We start from the raw sequence: 18330 nt of genomic DNA on the forward strand, positions 1-18330 counted from the left end.
AGTTCAGTTCAAACAGTACACATTAACTGGCTAGATCTGCTCCTTTCCCCTTGGCAAGTCATCCGTGAGCTGCTTCCTCCTCCCCCCAAATTGCCACCAGAGCCACTGCGCCAAGAAGAGCTCATCGCTTGGAATACAAACGACGTAATCACCACAGTCGCAGCTACCACAAACTGGAAGTCCAAACACTTCAATCACCCCCATGAGATACTGTTCCTGTCTCCTTACAAATGAAGAAAACAAGAGGCTCAGAGGGGTTAAGGAACTTGCCCAAGGTCACACAGCTAAGTGATGACTTGGATTTGAGCCCCAGTCCCGTGTGACTCCAAGACGGTGACCCAGCCCAGGGGTGGTGGCACTGCCCGCCCCCCCCCCCCGCCCCCGGGAGGTATTTTGGAAACATGAGGGTGGGCAGGCATTTCTGGCTGTCACAGTGAGGGGATGGGGGTGCTGCTTGTCAGTGGGTGGGAGCCAGGGATGGGAGACGCCCGTGGTGCCCAAACAGCCCTGCGTCCTGAGGTCTCGTCCCCATCCTCTCCCCATGCCAACAGTGCCCCCAGCTTTCTCTCTTCCCTGACCATGGCTGCCATTATTGAGCGCCAGCTATATGCCAGTAGCCCAATGAAGTAGGTATTATTAGTATCCCAGCTTAAAAGACAGAAAAACTGCCGTTTGGAGGTGGGGTGACTGGACAGAGGTTCCATGGAGTGGCAGCAGGGCCGAGAGGAAGATGACGAAATTGAAGGGAGTCACCAAGACTCAGTAATCAAGGTGAGTCACCTTTCCATGCACTGTTTTGGAAAATCGAACCTGATGCAAAAAAGTCCATGATGAACAAAATATCTAAATCTTGCATAAAGGCAGGCTCTGCCATGTTGAGCTATCCTGGAGTCTGAGAGAAAAGCACAAATCAATCAAGCTGACCCTGGGTTTCTGTGCCCAAAGTGAGTGCCTCGCCCTAGTCCAGATTCTGAGCCACAGAGGCAGGGTGTGAACCCAAGGCCAAGGCCGTAGGTACTAACGGTACCCCAGGGGGCCTCTCTGTCACCAGCCTCAGTAAGACTGGGAGTGGGGCAGCCAGTCTTCCACCCTCAACTAGCCAGGCCTTGATTGCAACTGGTTAAATTATAGGCCCCTGAAAGCCATGATTTGTAAAGCAGAAGACAGACAGGCCTTTAATTAGAGCCAGGCGGGTGGGTGGCTGGTTAATACTAAGTTCCGTAATAAGTGCTGTATTTTTGAATTTGTTGGCTTGATCACACACATTCTGGAGGCCTCTCTGGAAACCTGTTCATAGAAAATAGGGTAAACAGCTATTTCCACCCTGAGAGACGAAAAATGACTGTGCGGCAGGGTGACTGTCGTGAGGGTGGGCGCTGGGGGCAGCAGCTCGCAGGGGACAAACCCCAGCCCTGGGGTGACCTGCCTTGCCTCGGGGCCTTGGACAGGCCCTCTTGGAGCTTCTGCAGCCTCAGGAGGGGAAGACCATCCTTCAGGTGGGAAGAGGATGAGAAATAACGCCCAGTAGGGGCCCATGGCTCCGGGGCTTGGCCCCAAGGATAATCACTTAGGAGGAATACTCGCCATTTACTCTTGAAAATCCCTTTCCGTTGTGAGGACCCCAAACCTGGAAGTTCAAAAGGCCAGAAGTAATGAGCTTTATTTCAGATGTGGCTTCCTGAGGCAGGATGTGACTGATGTGGGGGGCAGTTGGGGAAAGGGGAAAGAGTACATGAAGAATTTCTCTCTTCCTTCTCAAATGAGACAAACCCAGTTCTAGCTGAAAGTCTGGCATGTAGAAAAGCTCATGATGGTTCCAGTTCTAAGAAACAATCGGCAGGGGTTCCGGACCCTGCGAGCTCCCTATTTCTGGCTAGAAGCACAGGTGGGAGCTGGGGAATGTGCACAGAGTTAGTCTGGCAGGGCCGAGAATTCTAGTGGATCCAGCGAGGGGCTGCGGACTTCCCTGGGAGGAGTAGCAAGGCTGGTGCGGACTGGTCAGGAGATCACGCGTGCTGGTTTTGCCTCCTTCACTTCCAAGGGTAATTACCAAGGATGTGCACAAATTGGATAAAAAGACAAGCCACTGGCAGTGTGCAAAAACTCGAATGCAGTGTAAATAAACAAACCATTAGGTTGAGAAAGGACAGAACCACAGATAACAAACAGGGCCCTCTCCTCAGAGACTGGCTATTAGGAGGAGCTTGGATCCAGCTATTCGCAAGGATGTCCCAAGGATGGGAGAGGCCGCCTAGGGCACTGAGTGGGTGGAGGCCGGCCCTCCAGGCCCCAAGACACAGCAACGCCGCTTATAATTTTCCTGAACCTAGACTCTGACTCCATTTTACATATAAACACTCCAACTATCTTCTGCCAAGGTTTTCATACACGCTGAATTTTCCAGAAATGCAACCAGTGGATAAAGCAGGGGAAGGACTGTACTGTCTTCGTTCAGAACTTTACCAAGAATTAGTCACCACACCAGAAAAATCACGTGGGGGATGGCAAGGCCAGTTGTGGTGTTTGGGTTGCCAACACCCCTGTGGCTCTCTATTTTTGTCACGGTCACACTCACAGGGCTTCTATGTACAGCGAAGGCGCCTGACACTTCCGTGGTGTTTTCTGGTATCTTTGTCGTGATCAGGCATTTGTATATTGAAATGCATACTGGTTTAATATAAATTACTTCCCTCATAATTCTCCTTTCTATTAAAGGCAATGTGCCCCCTGGAGAAAGTTCCGGTTGTCATCCTGGGCGTGGAGTAGGGTGGGGGTGGATGATGGTTGCTGGCATCTAGTGGGTAGAGGTCGGGGAGGCTGCTGAGCATCCTACAAAGCACAGGACAGCCCCACAGCAAAGAATTTTCCTGACCCAAACACCAACAGTACTGAGGTTGAGATGTCCTGCCTTAAAATCTTAAGTTCTTCTTCTGGGCGTTCCATAGAATCACTGGAAGGTTCCATAGGATCACTGTCTTTCCACTTGGCGCTTAATTGTCAGCCTTTTCTTTTTCTTTCTTTTTTTTAAGATTTTATTTATTTATTTGACAGAGAGAGAGACAGCAAGAGCAGGAACACAAGCAGGGGGAGTGGGAGAGGGAGAAGCAGGCTTCCCGTGGAGCAGGGAGCCCGATGAGGGGCTCGATCCCAGGACCCTGGGATCATGACCTGAGCCAAAGGCAGATGCTTAACGACTGAGCCACCCAGGCGCTCCAATTGTCAGCTTTTTCTAGTGTTGTCTGGAACTGTTCTCCACTGTTCTGTCACCATGCTTGCTCCCCACTAGGCCTGGGCTCCCTGCGAGCCCCTAGTTGGCCAGCTCACACTTTGACTTCTCTGGTTCAAACCTCAGAGCACCCTGGACATGGTGCCTGGCTGGTAAGACCCCCCTAAACACGGGCAGACAGAAACACACAGAGTGTCACCAGCCTGACCAAAGTCACACAGAGAAGGAAGTGCTGGGGCTGGGATTTGAACTCAGGCACCCTAACCACCAGCCCATTCTCTGTTCTGAGAAGTGACCTCCTTTGGGGTTCAGGTTTTCTATGACCTCTCTGCTTACCACTTTCCATGCCTTTCTGGTTAGAAATGAGCCCTCAAGTTACAGTGGAAACAGAAAGAGAAGCTGTCTTTGAATCCTCTCCCTTGGTGATGGGCTGAGGCTCTGAGCTAGATCTTGGAAGGACTTCCTGATGGTGGCAGGTTACCTACGGTGGGATGGGGGAGTGGGATAGGGGCGTGAGATGGACGGTGGGGCCCAAGGTAGCAGCACAACATGGGGGCTGAGAAAACAGGCTCTGGGTCCAAACTGGGCTCTAGTTTCTGGCCTCCACCCCAGACCTTGGGCAAATTCCTTCACCTTCCCGAATCTCAGTCTCTCCATCTAGGACATGGGGCGGTGATACTTCCTCATTCAGTTGTGAGGATTTGATGAGAATATTCATGTGGAAGGCTGGCTCAGGGCTTGTTCAATGATGGGAGCTAGGTGGCCATTAGCTCCAGGGTCTGTGGAGGCAGGGAGAGAATTCTAGAAGGCGATAGTGTGTCCTCGTCTCCAGAGGGTAGAGGAAGGAAAAGGAGAACAATTGCTTTGTTTTCTCCTTTAAGAATTCTCTCCAACACACCACTCTGCCCACTTTCATGCCACAGTTATCACTCCAGACCCTTAACCAGTATCCCCTGGGGCACTGAGTGCTTAACCAAGAGGAGAGTCCAGAAGTTTGGCTCAGCCCTTCTCTGGCTTGGGCATGTTTCCCATTTTATGTCCATTCGGTCACCATATACTGAATACTTTCCATGTGCCAGGCATTGTGCTAGGCTCTGGGGGCAGAGCACGGAATGAGGCAGGAAGTCATTGTCCTAAGGAAGAGGAAGACTGAACACACACACACACACACACACACAGCAGAGAGGGAGTTAATGGGTGATGGGGAAAAAGTGTCTGTGGGAGGGAGGCAGCTGGTCGAGAAAGGGCCCCCTGAGGGGTCCTGCTAAGCTGTGGTCTGAGGATGAGCATAGCAAGATGGAGGAACAGCAAGTGCAAAGGCCCTGACCCAGGAACAAGGTGTGTTTGAGGGCCAGAAAGAAGGCCAGTGTGGAAGAAACAAGGGAAAGAGGACTCAGAGATGATGAGAGAGAGGCAGGCAGGAGCCAGATAATGTAGGGCTTTGGAGGCCAGAGTGGGAAACTTCCAATTTATTCTAAGAACCCAGAGAAAGAGGAGGCTCTGGGCCCTGAGTGGAAGAGCTGCCTTATCTCTTGGGAGCGCCAGCGCTCTTGGGGAAACCTGTCACACCCCGCCCTGGAAATCTGGCTGATTTGTGTGTAGTCTGCCCCAGGGTACGACCCCTCACTGCACATACTGGCCTCATTCCTGCCTCCCCACCTTTGTTCTGGCAGGTGCCCCTGCCTGGAATGCCCTTTCCTTCCCCCTCACTGGTGCAATTCCTCAGCACAGCCTTCCTGAGGAGGCCCTCCCTGACAGCTGTAGTCCATAGGGACCTCTTCTTCCCCTGACCACCCCTCTGACATTGAAATCCCTTGGAGGATTTTGCTAGCAATGTAGATTCCTGGTCCTCCCCTGGGAGACTGATTCAGGAGGTTGTGCTGGGTCCCAGGAATCTGCATTTTAAACAGACTCTTCAGCGTGATCCCATTACGAGGCCTCGGGGAGACCCAGCTGCTGGCATTTTCCCAGAGCCACCTCAGGCAGCAGGGTGGGAAGTATGTGTATGGAGTTAGTGGAACCCAAAGACTGTGGGTTCAGATCTCAGCTCTGCCTCTTACCCAGCTGGGTGACCTTGGACGAATGCCATCAGCTCTTGGAACCTCAGTGTCCTCATCTGTAAAATGGGGATAGTCATTTCTAACTTGAAGTGCTGTGAAGGAGATGACAAATAAGATGCCTCTCACCCAGAGGGTGGCCCACGGGCTTAATGAGCACAGTGTGGTCCCCACCCCGCAGCTGCTTCCCAAGGACCTGAATAAGAGCTACCACACGCTGAGGCTTGTTGTGTTCCCAGCAACGTTCTCTAGCCCAGGGGTCAGCGCGCTCTTCCCGTAAAGGGCCAGACGATGACTATTTCAGACTGTGGGCCATGTGTCTATCACAACCACGTGCACCAGAGCACGGAGCAGAGACAAACAGGAGCAAACTCGGCTGTGTTCTGGGAAACCTTTACGGACACTGAAATTGTAATTTCATGTCATTTTCGCTTGTTATGAAGCGGTATTCTTTTTTTTTTTTTTTAAAGATTTTATTTATATATTTGACAGAGAGAGGCACAGCGAGAGAGGGAACACAAGCAGGGGGAGTGGGAGAGGGAGAAGCAGGCTTCCCGCAGAGCAGGGAGCCCGATGCGGGGCTCGATCCCAGGACCCTGGGATCATGACCTGAGCTGAAGGCAGACGCTTGACGACTGAGCCACCCAGGCGCCCCGAAGCGGATTCTTCTTTAGATAGTTTTCAGTGCCTTGGGAATGTAAAAGCCGTTTTTCGCTTGCAGGCCAGACACATACAGGCAGTGGGCTAGATGTGGCCCGTGAGACCTGGTTTGCTGAGCCCTGCTCTAGATGCTTTGCAGGTATTCACTCCTGGGACCCTCATGAGACAACCTTCGTTTCGGATGGGGGAACAGAGGCTCAGAAAGACTGAGATCTGTGTGCAAGGTCCCCTGGGTCTGTGTTGCGAGAGACGGCCAGAAGGCCTGAAGTCGGGCAGGGCTGGATGCAGAGCCCATGATGTTCTCCACTGTGTTCCCCTGCCTTGCTGAGGTCACAGGAGCCTCAGATGCAGACACCCCATTTCAAGAACTAGTGATCTCTCCTTATTGAGAATGAACTTTGATATCATTTCAGCCGCTGCTATTTGAGTGTCTATCACAATAGCCAAATCTGTATCCTCCGTGATTCTGAGAATGCCTGGGGGGCATTCTAAGTGGGGTGGCCAATAACGGCCTTTCTGAGAGGAGACATTTGAGCTGAGACCTGACTGTGAGAAGGAGCTGATTATGAGAAGAGCCTGAGGCAGAGAGCCCCAGGCAGAGACCAGTAAGTGCAAAGGCCCTGGGGTGGGAGGACCCCCTCCCCCAGGGCTACCATAGGTTCCAATGCACATCCCACCAATAGGCTGTGTTATGATCATCCATGAGGTTCTTACTCCTGTGGAAGGTGGCTTGATTTCTCTGAGCCGTAGTGTTCTCATCTAAGAAATGGGATAAACAGTACTCTCTTCATAGGACTTTTGTGAGGACTGATTGAGTTAATGCATATAAAGTTCTTAGGATGGTGTCTGGTGCATAATGGGTGCTCAATAAACAGTGGATCCCTTCCCTGTCTTCTCTGAAAAGAGATGGAGTCCTAACAGCATGCTTCCCAAGGTCCGAGAGAAGCCTCACTGGTGACTTAATGTAGAATAACAGCTTTCTCAGATGGACATTATCTCTCATACCACTTTTATCGCTTTTTCTACTCCATCCATCCATCCAACCATCCATCCATTCATCCATCTACTTATCCACCATCTATCATTCATTTGTCCACCCATCCACATATCCATCCACCCACCCATCCACATATCCATCCACCCACCCATCCATCCACCCACCCATCCTTCCATCCATCCAGGAAGCATTTATGGAGAGCCTGTGCCGGATTCTGGAGATGCAGAGACTAAACTCAGTCTATGCCCTTGAGGAGCCGAAAGGCCCTTAGGCAGGATAAGTACCTAAGTTGCCTTACAGAACATGACAGAAAGTGTAGAGTTTGAACCCCACTCTGCCACTTCTCTCAAATGGCTTCGAGATAGTGATTTCATCTCCCTCAACCTTAACTCTTATCAGTAAAACAGAGGTGATAATCTCTACCTCCAAAGATTAGGTGAGGTCAGCAAGTTAAATTACTTTTTACAGGGTGCCTGGGTGGCTCAGTTGGTTAAGCGACTGCCTTCGGCTCAGGTCATGATCCTGGAGTCCCAGGATCGAGTCCCTCATCGGGCTCCCTGCTCGGCAGGGAGCCTGCTTCTCCCTCTGACCCTCCCCCCTCTCATGTGCTCTCTGTCTCTCTCATTCTCTCTGTCTCAAATAAATAAATAAAATCTTTAAAAAAAAATTACTTTTTACAGAGCTTGGCACATAGTGGGCATTCAAAATATGGTTCCCATTATTCTATTGGAAACCAGGGAAGGTTTTTTTTTTTTTTTAAGATTTTTATTTATGTATTTGACAGAGAGAGAGAGAGAGACAGTGAGAGAGGGAACACAAGCAGGGGGAGTGGGAGAAGGAGAAGCAGGCTTCCGGCAGAGCAGGGAGCCTGATGCGGGGCTCGATCCCAGGAACCTGGGACCATGACCTGAGCCGAAGGCAGAAGCTTAACGACTGAGCCACCAAGGCGTCCCCAGGGAAGGTTTCTTGGAGGCTTCTAGGCATAAAAGGATGGAAAGAATTTGGATACGTGAGAGTGACACAGGGGAATCCCAGGCAGAGGGCACAGCAAAAGAGCAAACGTAAAGAGGCAGAGAAATTCAGGGTTCATAGAGGGGCCAGTGGAAGAAGAATGTTCTGGTTTCCCTCCTTCAGTGTCCTTGGGGGCAGCAGGGTCCCCAGAACTGAGAAGGACAAGGCCTGAGGTAGGATAGGCTCTGAGGGGTGAGGACCTGTAGTCTAGGTGACCCAGATAGCCACGGCAGACAAAACTGGGTCATGGGAATTCATCTCTGCCACAAGGCAGGCTCCCCTCCACCCACCGTCTAGGCTGGTGGGGCCTGGCTGGGTGGGAAGAGATTTGTTTGGACACTTGGATGTCCCATGGGCTTGTCAAACTTAACAAGGTCAAGTGGAAGGGCATCCGGCTGGCACAGTGGGAGAAGTATGTGACTCTTGATCTCAGGGTCATGAGTTCGAGCCCCACGTTGGGTGTGGAGCCTACTTAGAAAAAACAAAAGAGAACCAGAAAACAAGGTCAAGTGGAGTTCTTGATCTCCTACCACCCGCTCCTTACTGGGTTTTTCCTGTTTGGGCACATGGCAGCTCCCTCCTCCCAGATCCTCAGGCCACAAACCCGAGTGCCCTCCCCGACTGCTCCCTGTCCATCAGCAAGTCCTGTGGGCTCCACCTTCAAAACTGATCTGGAGTCTGATCACTTCTCCTCACCTCACCAACACCAACTCCAGGTCACAGATATACCCCGAAAGGACTGTTGCGCTGGCCTCCTCACTGGTGTCCCTGCACCCTCCCCCACCATCTGTTCTCAGAATGATCTTTGTAAAACGTACATCGATCCTGTCACCATCCTGCTCAGAGCTCCTGGTGGCATCCCACAGCACCTGGAATAAAAGTCCAGGAGCCTCACCATGACCTCAAGGCCCTACCTGAGCTGGGCCTGACCACCTCTCCCACCTCATCTTGACCCCATCACTCACACTGTTTCAGCCACACTGGCCCCCTTGTGCTCCTCTGACACCCCAAACTCGCTCCAGCCTCAGGCCCTTTGCACTTGCAGTCCTCATTGGCTGGACAGCTCCTCCCCTGGATCTCTGCAGGGCTCATTCCTTCTCATCCTTCACATATCAGCTTGGATGTCACCTCCACAGAGAGGCCTTCCTGACCACCTTGGTGAAGTAGCCCCCTCACATGCTATCCCAAGACCGTCTTTCCCAGCTTTCAAAGCACTTAGTCATTTCCTTCTTGACTTGTTAATTGTCTCGTACACTAGAATGTAGTTTCCATGACGGGGCAGGGACTATGTCTCTCTTGATCCCCTATGTATCCCCAGCTCTCTGGTATAGAGTAGGTGCCGAATAAATGTCTGTTGGATGAATAAATACATAAGACCTTCCCCGGTGGGGAAGTTGAGGAGACTTCTCAGAATGAGAATCATAGATTCATGGGAACATTTGTGAGACATCGGAGTGGTGAGCCTCCTAGTCACAGCCAGCATGCCCGTTGTACAGATGTGGAATCTGAAGCCCAGTGAGGGGAGAGGACTAGCCCCCAGGCACACAGCCCTGTTGGTGACAGAGCACACCAGGCCTCCTGCCTCTCAGCTCTCAGCTAAGGGCTTGGTCTCGGTCATGGCCTCGTAGAATCCTCTGGATAGTCCCTGCCGTCTGCGGACCCTGCACCAGCTGCCCCATCTTCCCCTGCCCCATATAGGGAACTCTTCCAGACTTGTTGGCTTCTGGAAAGCCCAGCAGGAAGCCGAAAAACCACAGCCTTTTTCCCTCTAGGGTTTCCCTCAGTAACTGTAGAGGCAAGATCACTGGGCGAGGGGTCTGTGCTACCTCTGGGGTTCAGCCAAGGGTGGCCCAGCCCCAGAGGCATCTCCCCACCAGCCTCTGTCCTGAGTCCTGCTTCCAGGAGGGCGGGTGGTCCTCAGGCCAGGTCAGGCCAAGGTTCGCAGCTCAGCGTGGTGGAGTGGCCTTGGGACAGCCTCTTCTTTTTCTGAGCCTCAGTCTCCCCACGTATAAAAGGGACAAAACCACCAACAGTGCAGTGAAATAAACAGAAAATCTTTCCTTGCTTCTGCAAGAAAATATCAGCAACCACAGTTTGAGCACCTACTGTATGAACATCTCTACATACTTTAATTGCAGATTTCAAGCCTTCCAGAAGAGGAGCCAGGTTAAGAGAGACGTTCACAAAAGAACCCAGAGAGTACCCCTCCCTGACATAAACACTCCGTGCAACGTAGATTCTTACTATGATAACGCACTTGGGTATTTTTTGTTCTTGTTTTTTCAATGGTGGTTGTGACTCACTAAATTGCTTTTTTGACCCTTGGTTTGAAAAGCACTGTGTTAACCCACTTAAACCTCACAAAACCCTATTAGAGAAGGACTATTAATACCCCCATTTTCTGGATTAGGAAAGGGCTTCAGAGAGTGGCAGCTGGCCCGAGTAAGTGACAGGTCTTATTTGCTAAGCCAGACCCCAAACCAGGGATAGGGCCCTGCAAACCTTCCTGCCAACCTGGGCAACTTCCCTTCCTAGGCCCCAGCCAACTCCTCTCTTGGTTTCTGTAAGCAAGATGTCAGGTTAGTAGAACAGATCCCAGGGATGAATTAAAATAATGAGCGGTGCCAGAGGAAGGGTGCCAGGGCCAGTGAGAGGGGGGAGAGGTGGGGAGGGAGGGGGAGAAGGAGAGAGAGAAGAGAAAAAGAAGGGAGGGGGAGAGAGAGAAAGAAGGAGAGGGGGAGGGAAAAAGGGAGGAAGAAGGGGAGGGAGAGAGAGAGTCTGTCTGACCTGAGAAAGGCAATGATATTTTGATTGGCTCAGTTCCCACCCGGGGCCTCCTCTAACCCCGCCTGCCAGAGAATCCCAAGTGTCTTTCTGCAGATCTGATCCTGTCACTTCTCTGCTTTAGAGATCTCTATGGCTCCCCAGTGCCTTCAGGATAAATCCAGACTCCTGACTGTGGCTCTACAGCCCTGCAGAATCTGGCTCCTCTCTTCTCCCCCACCTTCCTGGCCCCCCACCCAACCTGTGTTCTGTCTCCCTCTCTCGACCTAGGCTGTTCCAAGGGGCCATGCATGGGCCATGCTCTCTCCCTATCCCTCTTGCCCACGATAACTCCAGCTCCTTCTTCAAGGTCTCTTTAAAAATTACTTGGGGGCACAGGACTGAACTGAACCCGGCTGGCAACACCCCCTTCCTGAGCTAACAGGTGGGAGGGGGAGACTGACAACCCTCAGTGAATAAAAGGACAGAGGATTTTTTTTTTTAAGATTTTATTTTTTTATGGGCGCCTGGGTGGCTCAGTCTTAAGTTAAGTGTCCACCTTTGGCTCAGATCATGATCCCAGGGTCCTGGGATCGAGTCCTGCATTGGGCTCTAAACAGTAAGGACATGGGTGGGGTGGGTAGGTGCTCGAGGGCTAAGACGGGAAGGTAACTTCATATTCAGTGGCCTGAGAAGGTGATCTTTGAGCTGAGACTGACAGGGGCTTAACCACCAAAAGATGGAGCAAAGAGCGTTCTAGGGTGGCTAGAGCAGTGGGATATGCTCAGCTCCATTCCAGCCCCCCGTAAGTTCTCATCCTTCCTAAAGTGTGCGCGGCCCAGGCCAGCGTGGGCAGTGGGTTGGGCCAGAGCCAAGTTACTAAGGCCTCTTCTGTGCTGCCACAGAGGCTGTGGCTCTTTCCTTTCTGTGGGTGACCTTGGGGAAAGGTCTAAGGGGCCCCCAGTCTCTCCAGTAACCAGAGGTCAGGAGAGGGCCATGCCTATCTCCTGGAACGTGATGTCTTTTCCGTTGTCATAGATGTGGCTGCATTTACTGACTCCCCCCTCACCATGGCCCACTAGTGTGCCCCCCGCCCCATGGCCTCTTTAACTTCATCTCCTAGGGAGATGCTACTCCCTCATCTCATGCTACTCATCCCCTCACATGCTCCACTCCAGCCACAATGGCTTTCCTGCTGTTCTCCTACTGTATTGAGCTCATTTCTGCCCCAGGGCCTTTGCACGGCAGTCCCCTCTGCCTGGGATGTTCTTCCCCCATTTTGTGATGCTATCCTTAATCAAACCTCAGCTTCCTGGAAGGGATTGGGAGTGTGGAAAAGAGGGGCCATTCCTCTCAGACCTCACAATCCCTAAGGGTCTTAAACAAGAGTTTTCATGATATGGACATAAGGTTGCTCACTGCACCACTGTTTACTAGATTAGAAAGTTTGGAAACAACCTCAGTGTCCACCAACAGGGGGAACAGTTAAATCAACAGTGGGCCATCCACACAAAGACATATGAAGCAGCTGTGAAAGAGAACAAGGTGGCTCAATATGCAAAAATAGGGCATAATTCCCAAGATCTGTGGTTAGCAAACAAAGCAAGATGAGAACATTATGTATAGCCAGTTCCCTTTTCAATAAAACAAGGAAAAAAGACTATACACATAGAGGGATTTGGATTTGCTTATATATGGATAAATTATTTCTGGAAGGGGTCAGAAGAAATCGGGAACAGTGGCTGCCTCTGGATGGGAGGACTGGGAACAGGGGCAGGAGAAGGACTTTTCACTGTGTGCTCTTTTGAACTCTGTGCCTTTTATACTCGGAAAATATATCACCTATTCAAAAAACTGACATCCCAATATTTTTAGGATTTTGACCTTATCTCTAAATGGGTTACCCAAACAAACAGGGACACGGTGACGGGGATGAAGTTCATCACACCACACCACCCTGGCATCCTCCCACTGGCTCGCTTTGAGAGAACACCATGAATCTCAAATATAAATATATGTATAAAGGGCACCCGGATGGCTCAGTCGGTGAAGCATCTGCGTTCAGCTCAGGTCATGATCCCGGAATCTCGGGATCAAGCCCCATGTCAGGCTCCCTGCTCGGCGGGGAGTCTACTTCTCCCTCTTCCTCTGCCCCTCCCCCCTGCTCCTTCTCTCTGTCTCTTGCTCACTCTCTCCTTCTCAAATAAATAAATAAAATCTTAAATATATATATATAGATAGATAGATAAATAATACAAATCCCGTGGTAATCTTGTGCACCTCACACTTATATTCCATTGTAATGGTGGGTCAAAAGCATGAATTTGTTCAATTTAATATTTTAAGTGTACCATAATTTTAGGGATGTCTTCTTTTTTGTTTTGTTTGTTTGTTTTTAAGATTTTATTTATTTATTTGACAGATATAGAGAGAGCACAAGTAGGCAGAGAGGCAGGCAGAGGGAGAGGGAGAAGCAGGCTCTCCACCGAGCAGGGAGCCCGATGTGGGGCTCGATCTCAGGACCCTGGGATCATGACCTGAGCCGAAGGCAGACGCTTAACCGACTGAGCCACCCAGGTGCCCCTGGTTTTGTTTGTTTTTAAACAAATTAATATTCCAGGAGCCTCAAAAAATAGCAGCGTCCCAGGCTTCTCTTGGTCTGAGGGGATCCTGTCCCAGTTCTCTTCAGGGAGAGAGCAGAGAGGCTCAGAGGAGAGGAAGAGCAAATCCACAGTTCCACATTTAGCTGCTCCTAGGGGACCGTGATGACTTCACCAGGGTGCAGAGGCAGGGCCAGGCCTGCCGCTGGGAATGTGGGTCCTGCTGAATGTGGGCAAAGGGAATTCCCAGCTTCTAAGGCTGGTCTTGCTACAGACTGGGGGGACTGCGTGTTGGTTTTTTAGCTGCCTCTTCTGGAAACAGCCCCTCACAGTATGGAGCCAGAAGCTCTACCAGTTCTGTCCAAATCCGAGTCCCAGACCTTTGAGCCACTACATCAAAGTGAGAGATGCTGATTAGCCGTGGCCGTGGCCTGACCTGAACCAAGGTCAAAGTTTCCCAGTGGAAATGATCAAATGGCCCTACTAATCATGTAGAAGACCTTGACCCGATATGAACGTCACCCTCTGCTGCCTTCAAAGCTCATGTCCAACCTTCATCTCACTTGATTCTCACTACTATTCTAGGAGGCTACAGGGTTGGCTTCATATTTCCCATTTTCCAGACAGGAAAGCTGAGATCCACAGTGGGAAAGGGACTTGGCTAAGGTCACATGGCGGGGGAATGTCACAAACGGTAGGGTTTTCCAGTCCAGGGCTCTCTCGGAGACACTACCTGGAGGAAACCAGGGCAGGCCTCACTTGGGGTCTTGGTCCCAGGGCACCGAGAGGCCCCTTCTTGCCAGGTGGGCAGAGACCAGATGTCTAGCCAGCTGTCCTGCTTAGCCTGGTGACAGGGGAAGCGTGAGAGCCACCAGCAACAGGGAATCACAGAATATCTCTAGGCTCGGCGAGACCCGTCAGATCTGCCTCCAAGCATTATCTGACACACACATGCCCACCTCTCCGCTCAGATAGCCTGCGGCCAGGCCGCCACCCTTTCGTTCCGGAGGAACACAATCACCTCCGCACAATAAAACACACTCCATTTTCCACATTCCTCCAGAGGGGTCTTCTAGAACCCAAGCCACATCATTTAACTCTTTTTTGTTCAAAACACCCCCATGTTTCCCAGTGTACTCAGAACCAAAGCCGTAGCCCTAACAATGGCCATGAGGCCCTGTATGGCCTGGCCCCTCACCTCTTTGGCCTACCCCTCTCCACTCCTCCTTTGCCTCACTCCGTTCCAGCCACACTGGCCTTCTTGCTGCTCTTGAAACATACTAGGCGCTCTCCTGCCTCAGGTCCTTTGCACTTGCTATTCTCCTATGCCTCTCTCTTTTCTTCACCTTTCAGGTCTCTGCTCAAGTGTCACATTCCCAAAACAGCTTTCCTTGACCCCTCTATTTCAAATGGCACCTGCCCTGATTAATACCTATACCCCTACTTCTAACATATTACGTCTTTGGGTAGATATTATGTATTTAATCTTATTGTTTATTGTTCTTCCCTCCCTTCTAGAACACAAGCTTCATGAACTGTGGGGTCTTGGTCCTCTTCTCGACAGTTATATCCTCAGTGCCTAGCAAGGGGCTGGTGTACAGTAGATACTAAATAAAGATTTGTTGGAAGAACAAACGTGTGGATTCCAGGTCTCCAGATGAACTCCACAGGGCTCTGACTGGGGCAACAGGTTCTGAAATGCCTAATGGATCTTTCTCTCCAAGAAATGCAAACCCAGCTCTCCACTGGGGTCGGGTGGTTTACCTGCTGGCCACATGTCCGAATCCGTGCAGCAGTTCCGGTCACTGTGTTTTTGTGACCGGAGGCAAAACACACTCTGCTTCCTCAAGACAGTCCAACAAACACAATGAGAACTTTCTGGAGCTCAAGGTAAAATTTGTAGAGCGAAATCCATCTCCAAATGCGTGGTTTACAAGGAAGCAAAGGGGAACTAGGGATTATGTCTTTGTAAATAGCAGATGAGATCTTATGTAAAGTTGGCTTCCCTTGGGGTGGCTCCCATTTCCAAAAAACTCATTATTATGCAGAAAATAATCATTCATGATGGTAGTTACCATTAACTAAGCAGCTATTATGGGATGAGGCACTGTGGACTGCATTAGGTACTTTGTCTACTCAAACCTCAAGACATCCTTGAATTCGATCCCTGCCGGCAAGAAAAGGAAACCAAGGCTCAGAGAAGTGAAATGCCTTGCTTGATGTCCCACAGCCACTAAAAGGAGAAGTCGGCACTCAAACCCTGGTCTTCTCTCCCCAAATCCAAGACAAGATCCTCAAAGGACCCTGGTGCAGGCAATCCGCTGCTAAGACAGCCCATGCAGATAAGCACAGGCCTGCTGACCAGAGCCTGAAAAAATAAGAACTCTAGGTCATCCAAACGGCAAAGCCAGCCAGTCCTGCAGCACTCTGAGTTCGGGCTGGGGTTACGACTCACTGTTGGTGTGTTCCTGGAAGATATCCAGACTGCTCTGGCCATTTTCTCCTACAAGCTTTGGTGAAAGGCAAGGGAAATTGCGTTTGGAAAGCCTTCTCTGGATTCCATTAAAGCAGGGGCTTAGGGGCCTACAGCAACCACCTGTGCACTGTCCCAACCCCCGTGTGGGTCTTCCCTGTTCTGAGAAGACACTGTGACCCAAGGCTGGGCAAGAAATCCTGGATTTCCAAGTACATGGCTCCTTGGGGGTGGGGAGCATGGACACTGGCCTGGGGGCATAGAACCGGCAGGGTAGGGTCTTGCTTCAGGCTTGGCCTGTGAGGCAAGATAAAATTTGGCCCAAACCAACTTTGGCCAATATGAAATGGTAAGGAATGTCTTGTTCTGGGATGGGCCCTTATGGTTTAATAGTCCTGGGCAGCATTTTCCTCCAAAACCTCTCGACCTACTGATAAAACTTCCCAGCCACGTGGGTCTTAAAACACATTGCTCACCACTCCTCCATCAAGAGGCAAGCTTTATGCCCCTTCCTCTTGAATTTGGGCTCTGTAATTGCTTGTTCAGTAGACTATGGCAGAAACAACGTGGTGCCAATTTCAGGGCCCAAACTTTGAGAATCTGGCATCTCTTACTTCCTGTATCTTGGGATGACCACGCTTGGAACCCAGTTGCCATGCTGAGGAAGCTCAAGCTACCCCACGGAGAGGAACAGACCACCAGGAACGACACTATGTCATGCAGGCAAGCCCCAGTTGAGCTACCCCAGCGGACATCCTGTGTGGAGCAGAAATGAACTACCCCCCCGCCCCGGCCTTGCACATGCTGCGTAAATAAAATGATTTTGTTTCAAGCCACTACATTTTGGAGGTGGCTTATTACACAGTAATAGGTAACCTTCCCAAACTGGAAGGAATTCCTGGGTCTTACAGGAACCCCAGATCCAGATGTAGGATTTTAATAACAGAAGGGCCTGTCATTTGAAGAAAGGCTAATAAATCAGGCTGCAAAACTTCATCTGCTGACCGCCTGCCCCCCCCACCCAATGTCTCCCCAATCTCATAACTGGAATAGTTAAGAATAGTCTTGGGCTCTTCCCTATTTGAGATAGAATCCTCCATCAACCAAACACACCTCTAGATCCTCTGTGATCAGGGGTGAAGGGGACAAAGGTGGAGACTAGATGATTTCCCTTAATTCAGGATTTTAGATATTTTTCATGGAATTATCTGGTAGCTATCATCCTATTTGGAATATCCAAGGAAACAAGGCCACTGTATAGGAAAGCACCAGAAACCTTTCCTTCTGCTCTTTTAATGATTGTGTGGGGCTGCCATGGAGATGAAACTGGGAAGAGGTGGAGGAAGGCAGCCTATAAAATCTCTGTGAATGCCTCTTTTTCTAGGGCTTGGCCTGGCTCCATGGAAGTGGGTTTGTCATGTGATTCAAAAAGTCTCTAAAACTCTGTCTACCAAACTGTCCCTCTCTCTGATTTTCAGTTAGCTAGAACTCCCAAGAGGCCCATGACAACAGGACAATGCCCAAGAAACACAAATAGAGGGTTCTGAGCGACTGACAGTCATTGCCCTCTCCCTAACTGACAGTGCCCCGAAAGCCTTCATCAACATTATCTTGGAGAATTCTTTCAGGAACCTAGTGAAGGTGACTGGATGCAAACCGTGGTCTGTCTGGACAATACTACTCCACAATAAGAAGCAGTAAACTACGATACACTCTACAGCACGGCTGAACCTGCAGAACATGATGCTGAGTGAAAGAAGCCGGACACAAAGGGCCACATACCGTAGGACCCCATTTCTATGAGAAGTCCAGAAGAGGCAAATCCACAGAGACAGAACATAGATTGGAGGTGCTGGGGAGCGGGAATGGGGAGTGAATGGATATAGGCATAAGGTTTCTTTTGGAGATGTTCTGAAATTGGATTATAGTGATGGCTGCACGACTCTGTAAATTTACTAAAAAATATTGAATTACACACTTAAAATGAATGGGTTTTATGGTATAAAAATTATTCCCCAATAAAGCCGTTTTATTTATTTTTTTAAAGATTTAATTTATTTATTTGACAGAGAGAGACACAGCGAGAGCAGGAACACAAGCAGGGGGAGTGGGAGAGGGAGAAGAAGGCTTCCCGCGGAGCAGGGAGCCCAATGCGGGGCTCGATCCCAGGACCCTGGGATCATGACCTGAGCCGAAGGCAGACGCTTAACGACTGAGCCACCCAGGCGCCCCATTGAAGTCTGCATGTCTTCTGAGCAAGAGACATGGAGAGCTTTGTTCTGGATGATCTTCTCAAGACTGTCGTATAGCAAACAGCCTTAGAAGAGAACAACTGTATCTCCCTTTGCAGCAGAGGGCAGAGTTGTTTCCTGACCAGTGTAATAAAGAATATCTCTCTCCAGGGCAAAGGCTGGGCAGGTTTGCCAGGAGCCCCTTTATAAGACTGGGGGTTTCCTAAGCTTGAGGATCCCTAGTTGTGGCAAATCCAGGTGGTGAGGCATCTATATGAGCTGTTTTGCAGTGTCCCCATGAAACTTAGGAGC

At 50.4% G+C, this 18330-nt stretch overlaps 1 protein-coding gene and 1 long non-coding RNA gene across 2 annotated transcripts in view; one reads left to right on the forward strand and one right to left on the reverse strand.

Annotated features, from left to right (window-relative positions):
• The window catches only part of LOC118023955, a 105860-nt gene extending 88035 nt beyond the window's left edge, over window positions 1-17825 (forward strand). Inside the window, exon 7 of the long non-coding RNA XR_004682956.1 lies at window positions 14833-17825. This is a non-coding gene — a long non-coding RNA (uncharacterized LOC118023955). The remainder of the gene's footprint in view (window positions 1-14832) is intronic.
• The window catches only part of KCNB1 (potassium voltage-gated channel subfamily B member 1), a 99394-nt gene that overhangs the window by 32144 nt on the left and 48920 nt on the right, over window positions 1-18330 (reverse strand). The gene's annotated exons all lie outside the window — the stretch shown is intronic.

This window comes from Mirounga leonina, unplaced genomic scaffold (assembly GCF_011800145.1).
Source record: "Mirounga leonina isolate KUSES-001 unplaced genomic scaffold, KU_Mleo_1.0 Mir_195, whole genome shotgun sequence".
Classification (NCBI taxonomy): domain Eukaryota; kingdom Metazoa; phylum Chordata; class Mammalia; order Carnivora; family Phocidae; genus Mirounga; species Mirounga leonina.